This window comes from Pleurodeles waltl, chromosome 10 (genome assembly GCF_031143425.1).
Source record: "Pleurodeles waltl isolate 20211129_DDA chromosome 10, aPleWal1.hap1.20221129, whole genome shotgun sequence".
Lineage (NCBI taxonomy): Eukaryota > Metazoa > Chordata > Amphibia > Caudata > Salamandridae > Pleurodeles > Pleurodeles waltl.
In genome coordinates, this window is record NC_090449.1 from 1,055,513,098 (window position 1) to 1,055,537,692 (window position 24,595).

Below are 24,595 nucleotides of genomic sequence, written 5' to 3' on the forward strand. Positions count from 1 at the left end.
TTGGTTGTAAGAACTGTAGCGTTGCGTTTAAATCTCAGGATGGTGTAGAAAGGCAGAGATAAGTTCTATCTCTTGAACCTCAATTTCCACTCTCTGGTCTGGCACAAAACAAAACTCTTTGATTCCATTGTTGAGCACCTCGATGCCTTGATCCTCACTGGAACCCGGCTTAAAAAAAGAAGTCAAAAACTTCCTTTAATTTTTGGTAGCGCTGTATTTACAATACTTCATTTGGTTGGCAGTCAGGTTACCCTCTGTCCAAGCAAGGACCATCACTCTAGTCAGGGTAAAGGAGAATCACCCTCAGTTAACCCCTGCTCACCCCCTTGGTGGCTTTGCACGAGTAGGCAGGCTTCACTTCAGAAGCAATGTGTAAAGTATTTGTACCAAAACACACAGTAACTCAGTGAAAACACTACAAAATGAAAACACAGGTTAGAAAAATAGGTAATATTTATCTAAACAAAACAAGACCAAAATGACAAAAATGCAACATACACAAGTCAAGTTATGAATTTTAAAAAGAATAAGAGTCTTGTTCCTTAGAAAATAGTGAGAATGCTGTTATTGCACAAAAGTACCTGGGTAGCGTCAAAATAAAGCCGCTTGTGCGTTGAAAAAGGCCAGCGATGCCTCGATTTCTCACTCGCAAGCGAGACCGTGCATGGTTCCTCCTCTGGTCGGGTCGGCACGCATCTTTTCTTCTCTCCCGCAAGAGAGAGATCCGTTGATCCAGACGGGCACCTCGGGCCCGGGCAGGCTTTAAGTTGATTTTCTGCGCCCAGCGATGTTGCATTGAAATCCGGTCGCACGGTGTCAAGAAACCGTGCTGTGTGGGGGCTTGCGTCATTAACAGCAGCCGCTGTGCGTGTTGCGTGTCATTTTTCCAGCCGCGATGCAGGTGGAGTGTTGATTTTAGCCGCGAGGCCGTCGGCACATCGTTTATCAGGCACGAGGCAGGTGGTGCGTCGAATGTTTCCCCACAGAGTAGTCTTTGCATGGATTTCTGTCCTTTTCCACTAGCTTAACTTTTCAAGGGCCCAGAGACAGGTTAGGGCACCACTTGGCAGGCAGGACTCTCAGCAGAAAGCCCCGGTGAGAGCAGAGAGAAGCCTTTGATGTCCCTGAGACTTCAACAATAGGAGGCAAGCTAAGTTCAAGCCCTTGGAGATTCTTCACCAGTGGGAAGTCACACAAAAATCTGTCTTTGTCCTCTCTTAGGCAGAAGAAGCTACTGCAGACCAACCCAGAAAAGGACAGTCACAGGCAAAGGGGCAGTACTCCTCCTCCAGCTTCCAGATCTTCTCCTTGGCAGAGGCTCCTCTTGGTTCCAGGAGTAATCTGATTTTCAGGGGTTTTTGGGTGCTCTTCTTATACCCCTTTCTGCCTTTGAAGCAGGCCTCCTTCAAAGAGAAGTCTCTTTTGTTTTCGAGATCCTGCCTTGCCCAGGCCAGGCACCAGCCACACACCAGGGGATTGGAGACTGCATTGTGTGAGGGCAGGCACAGCCCTTTCAGGTGTAAGTGACCACTCCTCCTCTCCCTCCTAGCACTGATGGCCCATCAGGATATGCAGGCTACACCCCAGCTCCCTTTGTGTCACTGTCTAGTGTGAGGTGCAAACAGCCGAACTGTCAAACTGACCCAGACAGGGAATCCACAAACAGGCAGAGTCACAGTATGGATAAGGCAAGAAAATGCCTGCTTTCTAAAAGTACACACAAAAGGATGATGGATGGAGTGTTGAAACTTTTTAAACACTCATCCCCAGTCACAGATCTGGGTTGAATCCATCATTCTTTTGCTCACCACGCCACCCCAGTTTGGACTCAGCTATATGCAAATCAGTCTTGACCCTGTTACCCATGGGAACAGTCCAGCCCGAACTGCCAGGCCAAGTCCTCCCCAGACCGGAAAAAAAAGCATCCTGGTTGTCCAGGCTAGCTTGAATCCAGTGGCACAGTGAGCAAGGGACCCACGTCTGGGCATACCCTTCCCACTTAGGGCAACTTTAGCAACACAAAAGGATGATGGACAGAGTGCTGAACAATGCAAACACTCACCCCCAGTCACAGATCTGGGTTTAATCTACCATTCTTTTGCTCACCATGCCACCCCAGTTTGGACCCAGCCATATGCAAATCAGTCTTGACCCTGTTCCTCATGGGAACAGTCCAGCCCGAACTGCCAGGCCATGTCCTCCTTGGACCGGAAACACTGATGGATTAAACCCAGATCTGTGAGTAGGGGAGAATTTAATGCAGTGCAGTGGCAGGTCTGAGACATGTTTACAGGGCTACTCATGTGCATGGCACAACCAGTGCTGCAGGACCACTAGTAGCATTTGATTTACAGGCCCTGGGCACCTCTAGTGCACTTTATTAGGTACTTACTAGTAAATCAAAGATGCCAATCATGGATAAGCCAATGTACACACATAGGCCCATATTTATACTTTTTTAGCGCCGCATTTGTGCCGCTTTTTGACGCAAAAACGGTGCACACTTACAAAATACAATTGTATTTTGTAAGTTTGCGCCGTTTTTGCGTCAAAAAGCGGCGCAAATGCGGCGCTAAAAAAGTATAAATATGGGCCATAATGTATACATGGAACACCTACACTTTAGCACTGGTCAGCAGTGGTAAAGTGTCCAGAGCAAACAAAAAAAGCAAAAACAGAGTCCAACACACAGAAACAACCTAGGAAATAGAGGTAAAAGGTTAGGGGAGACCATGCCAATAATGCCAAGTCTAACAGTGTTCTACTCATACTAATTTTGTTGAAAAGCTGAAGTGGCCTTTTCTCAGATCTATACCATGCGTGTGCAAAATTTGCACAATTTCCTTTTGCATAATTATGTGACATTTAGCAAAAGTTATTCAAAATTACGTAAAATACAAACCTGACATTTACTGCAATACCTTAGTGCAAAGTGCTTCCCCGTGACCATTTTGCATGTGAGAACGTAGTTTGTGCCAACAACACGTTTGCCATGAGTAATATCCGTTTGTTTTCATTTGCCTTGTTATCGTGCTACTGCAGTAGTATTTTTACCAAAGTGGACATGAAATTACATCACGTGGCATACTGGCGTAATTTTGAGAATGCCACATATCAACCATAATGCGAAATGTTAGAAGTTACTCTAATTTATGCCAACATAACAAAAATTTCACGTAGTCATATTTCAAAGTTCTGTGCTTGCTGCAGCCGTGGCCCATCCTTTAGGGCGGAGGGGCCAAAGCCCCCCCACACCTTTTGCCCCTCATGAAGAGTGTCTGTCAGGCTGAGAAAAGGTCAGCCTGACAGACACTCTTCGTGTTCAGCTCAGGCAGCCAGGAGCGAGACATGCATGATTTGCGCGAACTCCTGGCTGCCTGAGCTGAACTTTGCTGGGCTGAAGAGATCACAGCTCCTATGGGCATGACCTCCTCGGCTCAGCAAAGGTGCCTCTAGGCCCTCCCCTGGGTGACAAGGAAAGAGTCACCCATTGACTTCGACCTGGGTGCTTCAGGTTTAAGCCCTGAAGCGCCCAAGGCGAGTGTCAATCAGTGACACCTCGTCACAGAGTGGGGAGGGGTCAGAAGTCTCACTGACCCCATCCTTCTCTGTGACGAATTTGGGACTGCTGCCTTCTCCATTGGCTGACCTAAGGTCAGCCAGAGAGGGAAGGCAGCAGTCCCAACCCTTCTGGGACCTCTGAGCTGAAGGTAAGTGTGTGTGTGTTTTTCAAATGAATGTTTGGTGCGTGCGTATATGCTTGAATGTTGATGAGTGCTGTGAATAGATGGGCGTGCGTGCGTGAATGAATAAGTGTGAGTGTGCTTCCCGCCTGCCCCCTCCCTCCTAAAATTAACAGCTGCCACAGGCTTGCTGATTGTGCAAATGCCCGCAACAGGTGCATTAAGACCTTTGCAGTGGCGTAACAAAACTTGAGGTTGCCCCCCGTGCAAAGTAGATGGAGGGTGGGCCCCTTCCCCGTGAACCACCTACCACTTTTGCTCAGGGGCCCTCTGGAGGTTGGGCCCTTCCCCCACACTGGGAGGGCGGCAGGGGCTTATGTTACACCACTGGATGTTCAATTAAGACGTTGGATTACTTTAATCAGAACAAGCAGTTTGCTTGAACCACAATGCATTCGAAGAGCACTGATACATGTCAGTACTGAGATCCCAGCACACTCTGCGAGTCAGGACAGCCGTGCACTGTGAGACTTCCAGTACAGATGCACAGCAGTGCATAATGCCAGCAGGGATGCAGGTGCACTGCAAATGTTTTGTGATATCTCTTGCTGTAAATTCAGGTTAAGCTGTTACTCAAGCTGACAGTGCACTTTAGGGCTCTGTGTTGACTCAATACTGTTTTACAAAAGTACTTTGCAGACTAGGATAGAGATGTTTTGGAAGAGCACCGGATGCTGTGGTACTTGGATACAACTGCTTAAGCAAAATTAGGATGGGTGTTGGGAGTTCCTTGAATGCCACATTAGTGGTGTCTAGGGGAAGAGGAAGGTTCAGGATGGTCAGAAGAGAGAGTTACATTGCTCCTTTTGGGCTGTGGAGGCTAGCAACATGAAAATATGGTTGGGTGCGATCAGGGCCGGCTTTAGCGCTGGTGGCGCCCTGTGTGACAGTATTTTTTTGGCGCCCCCCACCTCATGACCACCTCCTCAGATTCACTCACTACCACCCAGCTTTACTAAGCCACTCGGTTGTCCACATAAAATATAGTTCTGTTCTTTCCAGCAGGCATATTTACCCTCTACACTACTTTATGGTGAGTCAAAGCTGCGCTAGACAAAACTCCCATCTCTCTCTCCCTGGCAAGAACATTAATCACAAGAGGAATCTTGACATTTTAATTGTTTCTTGAAGGCTAGACGCACAAGGAACTTCTCAGCAAGTGCTTTTAAATCACAAGTTTTGTAAGTTATTGCTAAAGACAGCACCCCTCAATCCAGGTCAGCACCGGGTGCGGCTGCACCACTCGCACGGCCCTAAATCCGGCCCTGGGCACAATGCCAAAAGGTTATCATATATGCTACACACCATCCGGTGTGTCCTTCTAATCTTGCAGGATCCTGATGATGTTGAGCAGGAAAGGGAAGGACTTCATTCCGGCCCACTGGAACATGAATCCAACCAATCTTGGAGCTCCTCTCATGCTGTTTCTAGCATGACAGCAGCTCCAGGATTGGTTGGAGCAGGCTAACCCAGAGCTCATTTTGAGGCAAGGGCCCTGTGCCAGCAATCCCACGGCTGTTTCACAGCGCTGAGATTGCTGGGTCTGCAGTGTGCATATCGGATTGGCTGTCGCAAGACAGCTGGCTAATCCCACATGCGCACTGGCAGAGGCAGCAGTGATTCTGCAATTGCAAGAATCAGCCATGCCAGGTGCAAAGTAAAATGGCATTGCATGCTATTTTATTTATTTCTGTTTACTTTCTGCGCTCGCAGCAGGCTGGGCGACGCTCCTTCGCCCCCTTAAGAGGAACCGCCTGTGCTTTTGGGCATGCTTGAACATAAACAGCTCTCTAGCTGCCCTGGTGGCAAAAATGACCATGCATATCAATAAAATCCAATAATTTAATTACATTTTCCACCCATTTAGCCCTGTCCCACCCCTTATCAGCAAGCATCCCCTCTCCCAAAGTTGTGTGAGTACCAGCATTTATCCTTTCTCATTTATGTAGGGTGACCACTTTCCTCCAACTCACTGCAACACTGTTTCCTGTCATGGATTTTTGTGCTATAGCCCTACACATTCTGGTCGTTGTAGCCTCATTTTTCTTCCTTTGAACTAATTAGACTAAAACACCTGAAATGAGTGATTTGTAGGTGAAATGTTCATGTCTAGAGACACAGCCCATATTGACCTATAGTGAGTTGGTCACCCTACATGCACAGCAGTGATCCACACAGTAACTGGTGACAGGCCCATTCTTTTTATTGGTTACTGCTGAAGCACTCAGTTGCAGAGCCTCAGACCTCTGTCCTGGTGGTCCCTTGCAAATAACCACATGCAAGTAAGAAGAAAAACAAGCGTTGGCAAAACTATTAGGTTCGGCCTTAACAGGCTGGTGTGATTTTTCTTTCTGTTGTACGCCTACGCCACAAAAATCAAAAGGAAACATGTTGCCTCATATTTGTATTGAAACATTTAAATAAAAAAAAACATCCCTTTTGGGGCAATTTTTAGTAATGGTCTTTTTTAAGTAACACACCATTCAGTTCAGGTGCATTATGTTATTATTATTTGTGAAACAGTCAAGAATAGATGCCACATAAGCAAGCATTCAAAACGCAGGGAGCTACACTGATACTTTGCACATTATAATAGAAACTTTCAAATGCACTGGAAAAATCAACATGTCGTGCCTTTGGTAATGTTCGTGCTGAGCTGTTGGCGTTGCCAATGTTTGTCTATAAAGTATTGTACGAAGAAAACATTTCCAAGTACTGGAGGAACATCAGAACACATATCTAAGGGTCTCTTAGAACTTTACACTGAATTCAGCGTTGTCAGCCTTTATAAACAGCATGTCAGCATGTTTTTTCAAATATTTTTCACTCAGAAAACTCTAAACATAATTTAAAAAGAACAGGGAAGTGTCAGAATGGAAAGGGAAATCCTTGTTAGGCCGAATTTACTTTTCACAGGGTTCAGTCATGTGGTCCTCTGGAGTTGCACAGGGATCAGATTCATGGGCCTCGAAGAGAAGTCACATGCTAAGTACACCTTCTGTCTCAGACGCCAGCTGAATGAGTGTAGCTCCATAAAAGCCTTTGTGTGAGGAAGCTTGTTCTTTCATACAATATGTGGAATAAACAGAAAAAACTGAATTCTTAAAGTCTACTCTTCAGCTATACCCAATCAAAAGTACCTCTGTTGCTGTGACATTACTGACAAGCAGGGGGGCTTGGGGAGCACCACACAAGGGAAAGAGCTAGAAAACACATGGACTCTCATGAAGTGACGAATGCACAAGAAAAGAGTAGTTCCCTAAATGTGAGCAGTGGAAGGGTACAAGTCAGCCAATCAAAAGGATTGTAAAGAGTTTATGTTCCGGGGAGGGACTAACATATGAAGAGAAAGGCAAGCCATTGAACAAGAAGCAAGCAAATGAGTGACAATAGAGCCAGCCAATGGTAAGCAATGAGAGGGCTTTAAGTTCAAAATAGGTGCTTCGAAAATCAGACACATTGCACTGCCTGGTTGGCAAGTCCCCAAAATGAAAAAGAAAATAAAGTAACCTCTTAATGGGCAGTGAAGTCCAGGCAAAATAAATAGCTAGTCCTTGGAGCTTCTGTAAAAATAAATAAATAAAATAGACAATACTTTGAACCAGCTCTGTAACTGAAGAGAAAGAAGCTGTTTTATGGGATAATGCTAAGTATAAAGCAAATAGTCCAAAAATAGTGATGTGGACCAAGTGGTCCTGTTTATTACTGTTTTAGGTATAGACTTTGGCCCTCATTATGACAGTGTAGGTAAATCCCACTTACCGCCACACTGACTGGGGCCAACATACCGCCACCGTGGCGGATATCCGTTTACCATATTATGACACACACACACCAATCCGTCACTATTCAGCCACATACACAAGTCTGCCATACTAAAGGGCAGTGATAAACTGGTGGTATCAAACCCCACACCGTTATGCCCACCACATTATGACCCACCAATCACCACGGCGGACATTCAATGGCGGTAAACCATTGGCGGTACATACCACCTCGCTCAAAATACACACACACAAACAAAACAACACTACATTGGTCAAATTGAATAACACACACCTGACACCCATACACACACCACACCCACACTACCCACAACCCCTTACGAATACAAACCATTGGCACGAGACAGACACCACGACTACAGACAAAACCAGCGCCACAAACCCACCTACACCTATAAACCACCCACGCACACCACAACACACACCCCAACACATCACCCTACACACCCTCACTTACACTCCTCACACAACACCCATGGCACCACAAAGACACCCCAGATTCTCAGAGGAGGAGCTAAGGGTCATGGTGGAGGAAATCATCAGGGTAGAGCCTCAGCTGTTTGGAGCACAGGTGCAGCAGATATCCATTGCTAGGAAGATGGAGTTATGGCGGAGGATTGTGGACAGGGTCAATGCCGTGGGGCAGCATCCCAGAACAAGGGACGACATCAGGAAGAGGTGGACCTACGGGGGAAGGTGCGTTTGATAGCAGCAAGACACCAGCTCGTTATACAGAGGACTGGCGGTGGACCCCTACCTTCTCCCCCACAACTAACAATATGGGAGGAGCAAGTCTTGGCAATCATGCATCCTGAGGTCCTGGCCGGAGTAGGAGGAGGACTGGACTCTGGTAAGTCAACTCTATACTACTATCACCCCCGCCCACCTGCATGCCATCACATACCCCCACCCTCACTCCCATCACTCCACCACCTCCCACACACCCCACCATCACATCCCACCCATCCCAATGGCAAGCACTGCATACACCACCAATGCATGGACATTACTCACAGCCCTGCATGGACACCTATCACCAAAGCATGCACACTAGAGAGAATCAGATAGCCCACCACATACCAACCTACACAAGTTAAAGCTGCCAGGGCAAATACAAACAAATAGGGCAACCCACCGATGCATATGTCACACACAGAAACAATAACATAGAATTTACATCCCCACAGGTATCCCAGCCATTGTCAGCGGAGAGGAGGTGCCAGCACTATCCAGTCCCCCAACTGAAGAGGCCCACAGTGATGACAGCAACTCTGGTTGCCTGGATCTGGATGACCAACCTGGCCCATCAGGGACCTCTGGACAGTCGGTTACCCAGGCCCAGTCACACACCACCACAGAGCCTCCCCCATCTGGAAACACCACCACAGCACCCACCGAGCGTACCCATACCTCTGTCCCCAGGACACGTCAATCAGCAGTGTGTCCACCACTACAGGGACCCAAGGAGATACCTCACACCTAAAACAATCAGGGACCTGGGGTCCTTGGCAGTGGGCACAGGGGACAGAGGTACAGGACAACAGGGAAACTGGGAGGAGTGCTGTTCGCCGGGGGGAGGACAGGACCAGGGAACCGGATCTTCGGGAGGCACTGACTAGATCCTGGGAGCCTACCAACATTCCCAGAATACGCTGGGCCAGATCCTGGACAACGTGCAGGAGAACAGGCGGCTGCACGAGGGACAGTACCAGGGGATCATGGAGGACTTGCAGGCCATCAACACCACCCTGGTCTCTATTGCAGGGGTGCTGGCAGACATGGCCAACATTATGAGGGAGGCAGTCTCACACCAGCGGGCCCCTGCCACTAGCCAGACATCTGAACTGCCTTCCACCTCTGCTGCTGCTAGTGGACAGGAGGCCCCGCCACAGGGCCAACAGGCCACCAGCACCCCTCCCCCTGCAGAAGGTGAGCCACCTTGTAAACGTTCCCTGCGATCCAGGCAGAAGTCAGAGACTGTTGCCAAGACCCCTGCCAGGAAAAGCGACTCTCCTGATTGTCACCCTTGTGTCCCACTCTGTCACCCTGTCCACCATGAACTGCCATTGCTCCCCTTCCTATGTCCCCTTGGACAATGCACCTGTGCTACAAATAGACTGGAACAATACCCTGGACTTTCCTCCATCATCACCCCATACAAATGCACTTGCCCCTCTTCTTCTTAGCACATCAATAAACACCCTTGGAAAAAATACAAGTATGGAGTATGTAAAATTTTGTAAGTATGTATTTGTTTAACCAGGTTCAAACATTGCAATTCAACTGTACAGTAATGTTCACATAGGAAGGATCTGTAGTTTCCTGCAGTGATCACACCAGGAGTGATAGTGGGGCACCAACATCTGCAAAATGAATTGCCAAAGGGTACAGTGAGTGGGCATAGAAGTGAGAAATAACAGCATGCCAGTGCCAAAGATAATCTAAATAATGACAATGAAATGTGAAGTAACACTGTCTTACCTGTGTGTCATTGGAAGTATTGTCGTATCACTGCTGTTCTGTTGTCCTCATCCTCATCCTCTGCCTCCTCATCCTCACTGTCCACAGGGTCCACTGCTGCCACCCGGGCCTCTCCAGCCTCCTCCTTCTCCTGCAGAAAAGGCACATGGCATCTCAAGGCAAGGTTGTGCAACATGCAGCATACCACTATTATCTGGCAGACCTTCTTGGGTGAGTAGCACAGGGATCCACCAGTTAGATGGAGGCACCTGAACCTGGCCTTCAGGAGGCCAAAGGTCCATTCGATTATCCTTCTTGTTTGCCCATGTGCCTCATTGTAATGTTCTTCTGCCCTTGTCCTGGCATTCCTCGCAGGGGTCAGTAGCTATGATAGGTTGGGGTAACCTGAGTCACCTGCAAATATTGAGGGACAACATTTAGCCACACACTATCCTATATGGCCCACACCATACCCATACACCAACATATGCTGGGTGGGAACCAGGGCTCACCTATTAGCCACACCCGGTACCTCTGTAGTTGAGCCATCACATTTGGGATGCTGCTATTCCTCAGGATAAAGGCATCTTGCACAGACCCAGGATACTTAGCATTGACATGGGAGATATACTGGTCCGCCAAGCACACCATCTGTACATTCATGGAGTGGAAACTCTTACGATTTCTGAACACTTGTTCATTTTGCCGGAGGGGCGGGGGACAAATGCAATATCAGTTCCATCAATTGCCCCAATTATGTTGGGTATATGTCCCATTGCATGGAAGTCAGCCTTCAATGTGGTCAAATCCTCCACTTGGGGGAAAACAATGTAGCTGCACATGTGTTTAATCAGGGCAGACAACGCTCTGGTCAGCACTATTGAGAACATTGGCTGTGACATTCCTGCTGCCAAGCCCACTGTCTCTTGGAAATAACCAGTTGCCAAGAAATGGAGTACAGATAGGACTTGCACAAGAGGGAGGATCCTAGTGGGGTGACAGATAGCAGATATCAGGTCAGGCTCCAGTTGGGCCCTGTCAAGTCTATAGATCTATAGGTGAGGATAATGTGCCTTTCCTTCATTGTTGCCAAGTCCACCAGGGGTCTGTACACGGGGTATGTCTCCATCTCCTATTCATCCGCAGCAGTTGCAGTCTAAGGGACAAAAGAGTGAGGAGCCGGTCACAAACTGAACATTGGAGCCACAACAGCACAATGCATGATGTTAATTAGTAATGGTAAAGTGGGATTTGTCCTGTATGTCCAATTTTTAACTGTGACACAGTTATTATCCAGGGCCTGCCCCCCCTCACTGAAATGGTGTCCACATGTCCTGTGTGGAGGGACAGGTGGAAGTGAGGTAATTCCGCTGACGTTGTGCGCCATTGCGGTAGGTGGTCGGGAACCACGGTGCAACTCCTCATTGGTTAACATTGGGCCCTATGGGTTACAGTGCCCAATGGTGATCTACGCTGGTGGTGACGGTATGCACCGCCCCAGACGTGACCGCCATTTTCTATCTGATCACTCACTTGCTACCTGACCTTCAGTAGGAGAGGACCTACACTGCATGTGCTGCTGTGACCTGTGTCTGGAACCTACCAGGGCCCGTGTGACTGGGGAAAGGGCCCCTGCCTTCACCTTGGGGAGTTGGAGTGACTGGTGGATGGGGTCCTACCCCAGTACGGACTGCTGCATGGGCCTCCAGACCAACAGGTGAGTACACTGTGGGCACGATGCATGTGGCATGAAAGCATGGAGTGGTGTGTTTGTGAAGGCCTTGTGTAGGGGGGTGGGTGGATGTCCCCTGGGCAGCGTACAGCTTGTGTGCTGGGCCATGTGTGTGTAAATGGTGATGTGAGGGGGTATGATGGGCCATAAGTGTAACAGACAGGACAGTCTGACTGATACCATTTCCTGTGTGTATTTCCTCTGCAGGTCAGTGCCCATCAAATGAAGGGTATATAGCGTGCCATCGCCATGGACGTGTGGACCCTTTGGGTCTACGGCAGGTGGAGCACCCACTGTCGGAAATGGTGGGAGGACCTGAGACGCTGGGCACGGAAGACGGCGGAGGCCCAGCTGGAGATGGCCTCTCAGTGAGGAAGGGGTGCCCGTCGAACCCTGACCCCCCCTGATGGCCCGTATACTGGCGGTGGCCTATTTGGAGCTGGATGGGCGCTTGAGGGCATCACAGCAGCCACAAGGGGTGAGTACAGTGCCCATCATTACAACTCATGCATGGTAGGGTGGTATCTGGGTGGGGGATGTGTGTCAGTCTATGCCCCTAGGCCAGGCCTGACATTGCAGAGTAGATCCCATGTTGGCCAGGGTTCCGAAGTGAAAATCCTGCTACCTTGCTCATAGGCATCCACAACTGGTCAGGGCTGTGTGGGTCCCAGGTGTGCTGCATTTGGCGGTGTGTGCCCCTCCCCATGCCTTGGTGGCTAGCATTATAACTGGTAGTGCAATGCATAGTTCGTAGGGCTGTTCCCTGTGTGGGGGGGTGGTGTGTACGCCAACGGTGGTGTTTGTGCAGCCATTGACCCAGTGTATCCTTTGTCTCTCCCCCCCTTTTTATTTTTTCACCCTATCCTTATGTGCATTAGTATAATCTGGTGGAGGAGCAGAGGCACAGGCGACGGAAGGAGCTGAATCCCACAGGACCCAGGAGGCAGAGTCCACCGACAGTGAGGGCACCAGTGAGATGGAGGGTGAGGGGAGCACCACGGCGGAGACTGGAGGGGACAGTTCAAACACAGATTCCTCCTCTGATAGAAGCTCCCTGGTGGTGGCGGACACCTCTGTGCCCACCCCAGCTACAGGTACAGCAGCCACCCCCCGTACCAGCACCATCCTCCCAGCAGCCCCTCATTCAGTTGCCCATGCCTGCTCACCCAGGAGGGTGGGCATCTCCTTCGCCCCAGGCACCTCAGGCACCTCAGGCCCTGCCGCAGTTAGCCCTGCTGCCCTGAGTGAGGAGGCTATTGACCTCCTGAGATCCATTTCTGTAGGGCAGTCAACCATTGTGAATGCCTTCCAGGGGCTGGCAGCCCAGATGCAACAGACTAATGCATTCCTGGAGGGCATTCACACTGGCTTGGAGGCCCAACAGTGATCAATCCAGGCTCTGGCCTCCTCTCTGATAGCAGCCATTGTCCCTGTTTCCAACCTCCCCCCTCCAACTTCCTCTTCCCAATCCCATTCCCCTCAAATCCAACCTATCCCACGCACACAGGCAGACAAGCATGCACACAAGACAACACATAAGAGTGGCACAGGCAAACACAAGCACCACACATCATCCCACAGGCACTCACCCAAACACCATCCAGATGCAGACATACCAACATCCACTATTTCCACTGTGTCCCCCTCCTCCTTCTCCACCTCCCTCCCAGTTCTGTCTACACTCACACCTGCATGCACTACATCCTCATCCACTACCAGTATCACCACCACACCTAGCAGAACACACACCTCACTGGCAGACACCTCCACAACAGTCATGCACATGTCCCCTGTGTCCTCTCCCACTGTGTCTGTCACCCCCCCTCCCAAGGTACACAAACGCAAGCCATCAGACATCCAACTGCCATCACCTCACAACAGCATCCAGCCCATACACATGCACCCAAACTCAGCAGACAGACACCTCCTACAACCACTGCCTCTTCCTCCACTTCCAAACCTTCTCCCCCTCCCCGCCCCAATGTCCCTAAGAAGTTTTTCCTCTCCACCATTGACCTCTTCCCTCCCCCTTCCTTCACGCCTGGCCAGGGTGGCAAAAACCCAGGCAAGCACCTCAGCTAACCAGTCCACGGGCCCAGTAGTCTCCACACCCACTCGTGGTGGGAAAGGATCCAGGGCACATGTCCAGAGGTTGAAGGAGCCTGTACCAGGCAGCCTCAAGGAAAGGGTGCCTGCCCCAGCTGTGGGCCGGAAGACCAAGGAGCCAGCCCCAGCTGCTGCCAGGAAGGGCAAGGAGCCAGGCCCAGCTGCTGCCAGGAAGGGCAAGGAGCCAGGCCCAGCTGCTGCCAGGAAGGGTATGGAGCCAGCCCCAGCTGCTGCCAGGAAGGGCAACGAGCCTGGTGCAGGGACTCAGACGGAGCCCCCACCACCAACCATGGTTGGGCAGCCATCCAAGGCTGCAGGGGATGGGCTGGAGCCTCCCCCACCACCAGCAGCAGCAGCACCACCACCAGTAGGCAGCCATCCGAGGCTGCAGGGGATGGGCTGGAGCTTCCCCCCACACCAAGAGCAGCACCACTATCCACCACTGAGCAGCCATCACCGCCGGCGGACGGTATGTAGTCCTGCGTCCATGGGCTGCTGTGCAGCCTGCCCCCTGCAAATCCAGTGGGTATGACACCCACCTGTGAGACTGTGACCTTTCACTCCCCAGGATCAAGAGCACAGGGCATGATGCCCCCTCCAGAACCAGTGGGTAAGACACCCACCAACCCCAGCCTCCCCAGGATCAAGAGCACAGGGCACCATGCCCCCTCCAGAACCAGTGGATAAGGCACCCACCAACTCCAGCCTCCCCAGGATTAAGAGCACAGGACACGATGCCCGCTCCAGAACCAGTGGGTAAGACACTAACCTGAGAGACTGTGGCCTCGCAATCCCCAGGACCAAGCACAGAGCATGTTGCCCCCTCCAGAGCATGTGGGCAAGTCACCCACTTGAGAGACTGTGGCCTTCCACTCCCCAGGATCAGGCACAGGGCATGTTGCCCCCTCCAGAACCAGTGGTCTTGTTCCATCTGCCGGCTGAGGTGCCCCCCTGCTCCCCGTCCCACTGAGGTGCCTGCCTATTTTCCAACTGATGCCCCTGCTGTGTTCTGCCCGTGTTGCTGCAGGTGACAGGTGGGGCCTTGGACTTTGGCCTGTGGCCCTGTGGCCCACGCACAATGAGGACTGGGCAGTGTCCCTTGAACTGTACACATGTATATAACAGTTACATTGCATTTTCGTATTTCTACTGTGTTGATATTATTACACGCACTTTAGCACATTCCTGTTGTCTCTGCATTATTCCTCAGGGGTACGGGGTAAATATGTTTTATTGCTGCAGCTGTATGTGTGTATGGTGTTGGGGGTGGGGGTGTGTGTGTTGCGTGTGTGTGTCACTCTCTTTTTCCTCCCCCCCCCCGTGTGCTAGACGGCTGTACTCACCGTGGTCGTCTTCACCATCGTTGGTGTTTGTTGTGGAGCAGGACGTAGAAAATCATTGGAAATATGTGCAGCTCGGGCTCCATGGTGGCATGATTGTTCCCTGTGTCTCCAAAGGTGAGTCTTTTCCCTTCTGAGGTCTGTTTCCGGCAGGCTTTTGATGTCGTTGGTACTGCCCCGGAAAAGGTGGCGGTTTCCTGTCTCATAATATGGTGGGCGGAACATTGACTTCCCCCTGGCTGTAGCTGGCTACCACTGTGGCGGCTGTTGTTTCCAGCCTGGCGGTCGGTGTGGGAAAGTGGCTGTCTGTCTGAGTTCTCACCGCCATGGTCATGATTTGGTGGTAGTTTCCGCCAGCGTGTTGGCGGTATTACCGCCACTTTATCACCGACCGCCAGGGTTGTAATGAGGGCCTTTGTCCCTTTGTTCTATTTATGTAATGTTTTGCTTTGTACAAGAATTGATTTAATCCCCAAATACACAGCATGTGTGATAGGGTCCTCGTGATGACAGAATCAGCAGTATCACAGAAGATAGACAGATTTAGGTAATTAATTGTCAAAGACCAACTTCCTTGGTGGGGATCGGTAGTCGACACGTGTTCCGTCACATTGACTTTTTCAAGGCTGCAAAATACATGTGCAGGTATTGTAACCAACAAGATTATGAGAGAATGGTGAAAGCGAAGAGGTGATAAGTAGGCAACAGAGTTTGCTATAACAAGTCATGGGCCATGCTCAAAAAATGCAATTGTCCTTAAAGGTGAATGGGAATAAAAGTAGTCATGGAAGAATGTGTAATGCGTTTTAATGGAGCCGCAAGCGGAGTATGTCCCAATGTGAGAGTACCAAGGAAGAGGACCAGTATATTAGAGACCAAGTGGTGTAGACTCAGTTGAACCTCTTTAAGTCCCCATGCACGTGCACTCCAGACATGAAAGGCAGATAGGCAACCAGAGCTACTGTTCGAATGCCAGTACGGCATGTTGGAGAGAGCGCGGTAGAGAGGGTCACTTGGAAATCTAAGGAAAAAGAGTGGAGTTCACATCTAAGAACATCTAACATGGTGAGTGAACACTCAAAGATAGATATAAAGTAGCCGGGCAGTACTCACTGCAAAGCGGTGTGTCTTGAATTCTGCCAATAATTGAAAAAACGCAAATAGTAAGAACGAATCCAGGCTTTCATACTTGATTACTATACACCAGTGTTGTAAATGAAAATATAGAAGTTCAGGTACTCACTACTTAAAGTACTTGTTTGCTCCTGAGAAGTGCCAGTACTCTCCCATTAAATGCACTGCAGCAGCTCTGAGAAGTGCAGGTACTCTCCCTTTCTAATTAAGGAAGTGCAGGTACTCAGTACCGGACAGTACCTGCCAATCTAAAGAACTTCTGTACACCATCTGACATCCTTACTGACGGACCCCCTTGTGACACGCTCATACCCTAGTGGAGCAAAGCCACGAATAGAAAACTGTAGCTACCCCTACATGTAATTTAGTCTTACTATTTGAACTTTTTTTAATTATATGCAGAATTCAAGATACTGTTACTACAAGATTATGAAAACAACTTTTCAGCATGACTTACCATTGCTCTTTTTAATCTAAACCACCTCACGGGACGTCATTCTACTATAATACCGGTTGATTGCATATAGTTCATCGGTGTGGTGCGGATAGTTTGTGAATGACGTTCTCCCCCACGCTCAGGGCCAGCTTTATCTCTGGTGGCACCACGTTCCTCGGCCTTTTATGGTGCCACCCCCCCCCCCCCCAACCCCCCCTCCCTTTGACCTCCTCCTCAGACTCCCTCACTCACAGCCTGCAGAAGTGCCCCTCATCTCTCCATAGCCCATTTCATTTCATTTTTTTTAAAGTGCTGGTAAGGGTTGGCTTTACTAATCCACTCAGCTACCCACATAAAATACATATCTGTTCTTTGCAGCAGGCACATTAACCCTCTGCCCTACTTTATGGTGAGTCAAAACTGCCACTAGAGGAAACTCCATCTCTCTCTCTAGCAGGAACATTAATCACAAGAGTTAGATTGACATTTTTATTGCTGCTTGAAGGCTGGAAGCATAAGGAACTCTGTAGCCGTGCTTTTAATTGTAAGTTAAGTCTCAAGTTATTGCTAAACACAGCGCCCCCACACACACCTGAGGTCAGCACCCCCCCTGCAGGTCAGCGCCCAGTGCGGCCGCACCGGTCGCACAGCCCTAAAGCCGGCCCCGCCCACACTCAAGTTCCACGCTTTTGGTAGCAAAGTGTTGTCTGAGGAACCGTCCACTGACTTGGTTATCTTTACCACTAATGTGTCCCACGTCTTTTACCACAGCCGCCATATTCTTTGGATTTGCGGTTAACTATACCCACTGCTGTGATTGTAAAGTTGCTATTTCTAGGGGATGCAAACAACGTGCCCAGGCTTTGTGCAGATACTCAAAGTGAAAGGAGTCTATAGGTAAAGTAGGCAAAGTGAAATGTGAATGCCAATTTAACGGATCAATGAATGGAGCCAGCTGGGCCCTATGTGTTCCAATATTATGCATGTTTTTTTTTTAAACAAACAATAGTCCAGTGATGCAACTGATGCTGTCTCGTCTCAAAGGCCAGACCTAAAAAGATGGAGCGGGTAGATCTAAGTGTGCAGAGCGATCAATGATGCTGCTGAAGGGAGAATTGGAAAGCGCTGTCGGGAGCCGCCAAGGATCGCACCTGATAAATGTCAGCTGCGCCCTCGCGCCGTGAAAGGTCACGAGCCGGACTCGACAAGTCATCAGACCCCTACATCCGGCGGCCACCGCATCATTAGCATGTCCCACACGGCGCTGTGATTCATCTCCGCCAGGTTCGGGCAAAATTACCGTGGCGGCCCCTGTGAAGGCCCAGCCGCGTCCTGGCTTCCGGGGGGCCTCCCCAAATGTCATCCCCCAGAAATCAGGACCAGGAAGCGGACCAGGCTCGGCAGCAATGAATGGATGCGGACTGCAAGGGAAGGATTGTGGGTTCTTTTCAAGTGCCCCCACGTTGCTGTAAATCGATGCCTTTATCTCACTATGACCACTTGCCTGTTCTGATGGTGAGGCATTTCCTCCTGTAATGGTTGGGCATCCTTGCAGTGGGAGTATGTGTTGTTTACTACTGGTGTCGTAAACCTCATTTACTACTGCACTGTAGCTGAAAAGCCCAGACCCTTATGGGGATTTGGAGTGGGGCAGAACCGCAAGTCTTCTTGGGCACTGCCCTACGCCAATGGGCAAGAATGCACTGTGTTTATGCAATGTGCGGCATTCCTGTCCTTTCCTTGTGCTGGCGCACAATTGGCTGCTTAGCACCAACGCAGGCTCCGTTGCACCATGGTGCAAGTGTGCCTCATTCCACGCAGGATTGTTTTGTGCAGGAAGGGACACCTTCATCCACACATACAATCCCAAGCAGCATTTGCCTCTTCCTATGTGTGCTGCAGAAAAGGAAAAAACGAGGAGAAATAAAAGTATCTCTTCTCGTTACGCCTGCTCTGGAGAGGCGTAAGGTTTTGACGCTTCCCCAGGTTTATGTGAATAAGTAAATTCTGGGATAGTGTCAAAATCCATGAGGTTTGCATGGGAACACCCACCTCAACGCCCATGGAACGCCCCTCTGGTGCAGATCAAGGCAGTGCACTGACTCGCCCTGCTTTGTCATACTCCATATCGATGGGACCTTTCAAAGTCACACAAAGTGGCTTTGCGTGGCCTCATAGGTATGGTTGAGAGGCTTGCACCAATTGAGCATCAGAAAAAGTTCTGCTCCCATGGCACAACCCTCTCACCAATAAGCCCCCAAGTTACTAATTTAACACAATTGAAAATCCAAAGGCAACAAACCGAGCAGTTGCGTCCTACTGCAAGAAGTGTTAGAAGGTTTGGAACTAACCTACAGTATGAAACAACCACACAAGGAAAGGTTACTTACTTGTAACTCCAGGTCCCTACATTGGTTTAAATACTATGTGGAGGTGCACTGATGCACTACATAAATCTGCTTACAGTGGATCGTCACCATTGCACCTCCATGTAGTTTTTAAACCCATGTGGGGAAGTGAAATTACAGGTAAATCACATTTCCTGCACTAATCTTTTTCACTACCTGTGTTTTAAAAGAGAACACACCAAGAAATCGTTCTCATAGGTGCACTGCCTCCAGTGCTTAATTTGTAAATAAAAATGTGCCTGAGGCCCAAAGCCCTCCTCTTAAACACTCGGCTGCTGCAATTAAATGTGCGAAATACTGAGGCAGCGTAATCCTGAAGTCATCTCGGGACTCTTCAATCCATTTACAGCCGCTCCCTGCCCCTTCAGCTCACCCTTGCAGCTTTCTGCTTTCTCCCTTTGTGATGCTTTTTCATTTTTCTCTTCCTCCATCTTTCCCATATGTGTTGTTTGCTCGCAGTAAATGCTTGAGGCAGAAAAATAAGTGCCCGCCCCCAAAATTAAGTGCTGGTGCTCCGCACCGGAAACATCAAGCACAAATTAAGCACTGATTGTCTCATATGAAGGGAAACTGAACTGTGACTTGAAGGTAGCCAAGCAGCAGCCCTCCTTCAGCAGGCACCACAGTGGGAGTATCTGTCTCGGTTCATTTTAATCACCTGGTGAAGAGGGTAGGATTATCCCAGCCCCCTGCTTCCAGCCTCTATCAGGGAGGGGAGAGTCTTGTTTAGGAATTTAGGGCCAGATGTATGACCCTTTGGCATTGTGACTCGCAATTTGCGAATCTTTATGATTCGCAAATTACGAGTCGCAATATCAAATGCACGACAGTGTAACTCTCAATGTTTGCGATTCTCAATGGTGTCGTAAATAATCCACCTCATTAATATTCATGAGGTAGGTCGCAATTTGCGACCCCCATTGGGAATGGCCGCACTCACAGGGATGGTGGCCTGTGGTGAAAGCAGACCACCATGTCTGTAACTGGTTTTAAATAAAGCAGGTTCTCTTTTTCTTAAATGCAGCCAGTTTTTCTTAAAGGAATACGAGATGCATTTAAAAAAAAAAAGAAAAGTTTTCTCTTTTCATTTTTTCAGAGCAAGCAGTGGTCCGTGGGATCACTCCCTGCTCTGAAAAATTATTTTCCCATCCATTCACAAAGGGGAAGGAGTCCCATGGGGACACCTTCCCGTTTACGAATGGGTTAGCACCAATTTGAAATTGGTGTTAACTGCGATTGTTTTGCGACCACATTCATGGTCACAAAACAAATTATACACCGCACTGCGAGTAACAATTAGGAAGGGAACGCCCCTTTCTAATTGCGACTCGCAAACCTTTTTTTGTGATTCGACAAAGAGATTACTGAATCGCAAAATTGGGTTTGTGCATCGCAAAATGCTTTTTTCTTGTTGCAAACGGCCTGATTTTGCGATTCGGGCCATTTGCAATGAGAAAAAAGCTATGTACATGTGGCTCTTAATGAATATATCCATGATGGATAAGCTGGACTGCTCTAGAGGAACTGTGTAGACAACATGAAATGAAAAAAATGCTCTGGTCTCCTAAGAATAAAGTTGCACTCTGTCCTTCAACCCTTACCTTTCAGTAATGTTCATTAAACATGTCCATGGGACTTGTATATCCATCAATACCTAGTAAAACCCAGGAAGTTGTAAGTCATCCATTTATCCGCATAGTTTCAAGTAATGTATGGAAGACGGAAACACAGGAAGTCTTTTTATGCAAGGCACGTATATGGTGAACACATGTTACAAACAAAAAAACTAAGGGCCGAATTTAAGAAAAGTGGTGCTGAATCCAATGCAGCGCCACTTTTCTTGTGCGCCCCCTTGCGCCCCCCCTAACACCACCATGTGTGCGCTGTATTTAAGATACGGTGCACCATGGCGGTAGTTAGAACAATAGCATCAACATTTTTAACGCTATTGTGGCGCTTTGCTACTGTAGCATAAAAAATGTTGACGCCAGGGTAGCAAAGTGCAAGGAGGCCCATTGATTTAAATGGGTGCATCATGTTAAGGCCTATTGTGACCAGGCATTGAAAATGACAGACAAAATGGCGCAGTGAAATCTTTTACATTTCACTATGCCCTTTTTTCGGCTCTCCTAACGGGGGAACGTCCCCCTTGTATACATTATATGGCGCAGGCAGAATGTGGCGCCAGGAGTTACAAAGTGGGACAATGCATGCACGCCACTTTGTAAATATTGAGCATGGAAAAGGCCACTTTAGTGCCACCTGAGTGTAAAAAAAATTATACCAAGGCGGCGCTATAGTGGCACAAGGGGCTCTTATACCTGCCACTATACAAACTTGAGACTCTGCTTTGCCTATCAGTAGTTATTGCTTTTTGTGATGGGACCACTGAGATGTGAACGGATGACAGAGTAAAAACCATATGGCTCTTTATTCTTCACATTATGTCTTAAAAATATAGGTTTTACCTAGAACAAAGGCAAGGAAAAGGGGGGAACAGATCTTTTTTATTATGAACAATGAGAGTTGCCAACTCCTTCGTGTGTCTACTAGAGTATCCATGAAAGATACTGAACTGGATTCTGAAAACCAGATACTTGACTCATTTAGTGAGCCCTGCAGCAGCCCTCAGAGCTGGGAATTGTGGACCTACGAATTATAGGGCATTCCACTTGAGACAGAATAGGTACCTGTTTCGGACTTTCATCCTTTTCTATTTATTAGTGTTTTTAATTTTCTTCATACAAAGAATTTACTTCAAAATAGTGGAACATAAAATGCTATCGTTTGTTCAGAAAAGAGTACGTAGGAAAACTACTTTCAGTGTGGAAACAGTCTAAACTTCATTAAAAAAAAATAGCACTTCAGAATACGGAAGTAAGTAGAACATCTCCATCTCAACCCACACAAACATCTTGAATGGACAAAAAGCCAAAATACCTTGAGCCTGATGAGGCCATGGAGTGGGACAAAAGTACTGTAAACAACGAATGATGGATTTCTGTTTTACTGCTTCAGCTCAGAAACAAAATGAACCAATCTCCAAAGATGGAAAGAGAAGGGTCTCTAAGCAGTTAAGTGCAGCCAATAATTTGTGCAGGTAATTGATGACCAACACAGCCACTCATTTAGGAAGAAATCTCAGAAATATACTGCACAAAGAGAAAGCACGCTTCTGGAGACCAGCTCTGAAAGGGCCAATAGGTCACCGGACCAGAATACCTCAACAGACGGCTCTCCTTCTACACCCAAACCCGGCATCTCCGCTCCGCCGACCTCGCTCGCGCAACTGTCCCACGCATCCGCAGAGCTACAACCGGCAGTAGATCATTCTCGCACCTCGCCGCCAAAACGGGGAACACTCTTCCCACCCACCTGCGCCAGACCAAAGACCTCCTTACCTTCAGGAAACTTCTCAAGACCTGGCTGTTCCAGCAGTAGCAGCACGCCTCCCTCTTCTCCCCCACACCCTCTCCTCAGCGCCTTGAGACCCTCATGGGTGAGTAGTGTGCTTTACAAATTCCTGATTGATTGATTGAAAGGGCTGGAGAGACTCTAGACACTTCGCTCCCAAGAAGAGGGAAACACTCAGAGATCTTGACCACTTCGCTGCTCCTCACGTTTTCCACACAGACATGTTAAATATTATTTTGCATGGTGGGGAAACGAGCATGTTCCCTAGAATAATCTAATTTTCTTGCAGTGAATGACTTTGCACAGGTTGTACCTAATTGCTTTAAAAAGTGGGAGAGAAACTTATTTTCTGAAGTGCATGTGAAAAGCTGCATTTGTTGTAATTAGTTGTTTAGGAGGAATATGCCAGTCTCATTCTGGATCTCAGATTTGGAAAAGTTAATCTTGTGAAAATCTAAGCTTACTGGGGATGGGGCCTGCCAGGCTCCACACTGTAACCAGATTTCAGCTTTGTAACATTTCAGTCATGGAAAATGGTGAGTGTAGACCAGCTGCAGTGACTGCAGGAGGTGCCTATTTTAAATGAGGCCTTCTCACACCTACTATGCATCTTTGTCAGTTTACACACACATACACACACACATGCACATACATGCACATGGGCGCAGACATGGAAGAGGTGATGGGGTGACCTGGTGTGACTGCATTTGATTTCTTTCACGAGGACAAAGAGATTCCTCTGCTCCGTGTGAGTTCCTAGGGAGGTGTAGATTGATGGTGTTGGATGATTTTTAGGCTCTGTCCCTGGTGTAATCTCTCTGTGGGCTTTTAACCACGCACATGTCACGCCCATCAGTTTGGTTGGTTTGTGGGCTTGCCTTTAAAAATGTGCTTGATTTAATTAGTGAAAGGCATACATATGTCATGTTTTTTCCAGTGTGTAGTCCGCCTCGAGCGCACCGGCCAACTACTGAAAACATACGAGGCTCCATGTTTTCCGTATGTGTTAGAAATGGGGTTTTTGGTTGGCAGTTACGTTGCCCTCTGTCCAAGCAAGAACCCTCACTCTAGTCAGGGTAAGTCACACACAATCCAAAATCAGCCTGTGCTCACCCTCCGGTAGCTTGGCACGAGCAGTCAGGCTTAACTTAGAAGGCAATGTGTAAAGCATTTGTGCAATAAATCATACAACACCATAGCATAACACCACAAAAATACACCACACAGTATTTAGAAAAATATATAATATTTATCTGGGTATCTTCAGGTCAAAACGATCAAAGTTGCAATATGAATTTGTAAAGATATCACTGAAAAGTGATATAAAGTGTCTTAAGTCTTTAGAAAGTAAACAGAGTCTCTTTCAAACACAAAGTACCTGGTTTCTGGTGGAAAATCTCCTCAGAGGGCCACAAAGGAAGAGGTGCGTGGAAAAAGGGTGTGTGCGTCGATTTCTCCCCAGCACACACGGACTTGCGTCGTTATTTTCCACGCGGGGAAGTCGGGTGTCGTTTTCCGGCGCGCGGACAGTCTCTTTCTGTGGGTCGCGGGGATTACCAGATGTCCCGGGTCTGTGCGTGGATTTTCCTGCTTGTTTTCCGGCTGCGCGTCGTTCTGCGGGGCTGCGCGTCGAAGTTTCGATCTCACGGCAGGCGTCGCGTCGATTTCTCCTGCGGAGTCGGGCGGCGTGGTCCTTGCGAGGCCGTGCGTCAAAGTTTTGATCTCACGGCAGGCGTCGCGTCGATTTCTCCTGCGGAGTCGGGCGGCGTTGTCCTTGCGAGGCCGTGCGTCAAAGTGTTGATCTCACGGCAGGCGTCGCGTCGATTTCTCCTGCGGAGACGGGCGGCGTTGTCCTTGCGAGGCCGTGCGTCAAAGTTTTGATCTCACGGCAGGCGTTGCGTCGATTTCTCCCGGGAAGTCGGGCGGCGTTGTCCTTGCGAGGCCGTGCGTCAAAGTTTCGGTCGTCCCGAAGGCGTCGCATTGATCAGCGTCGGTGTGCGGCGTCTTTCTTGCCGCGGAACAAGCTGTGCGTCGAAA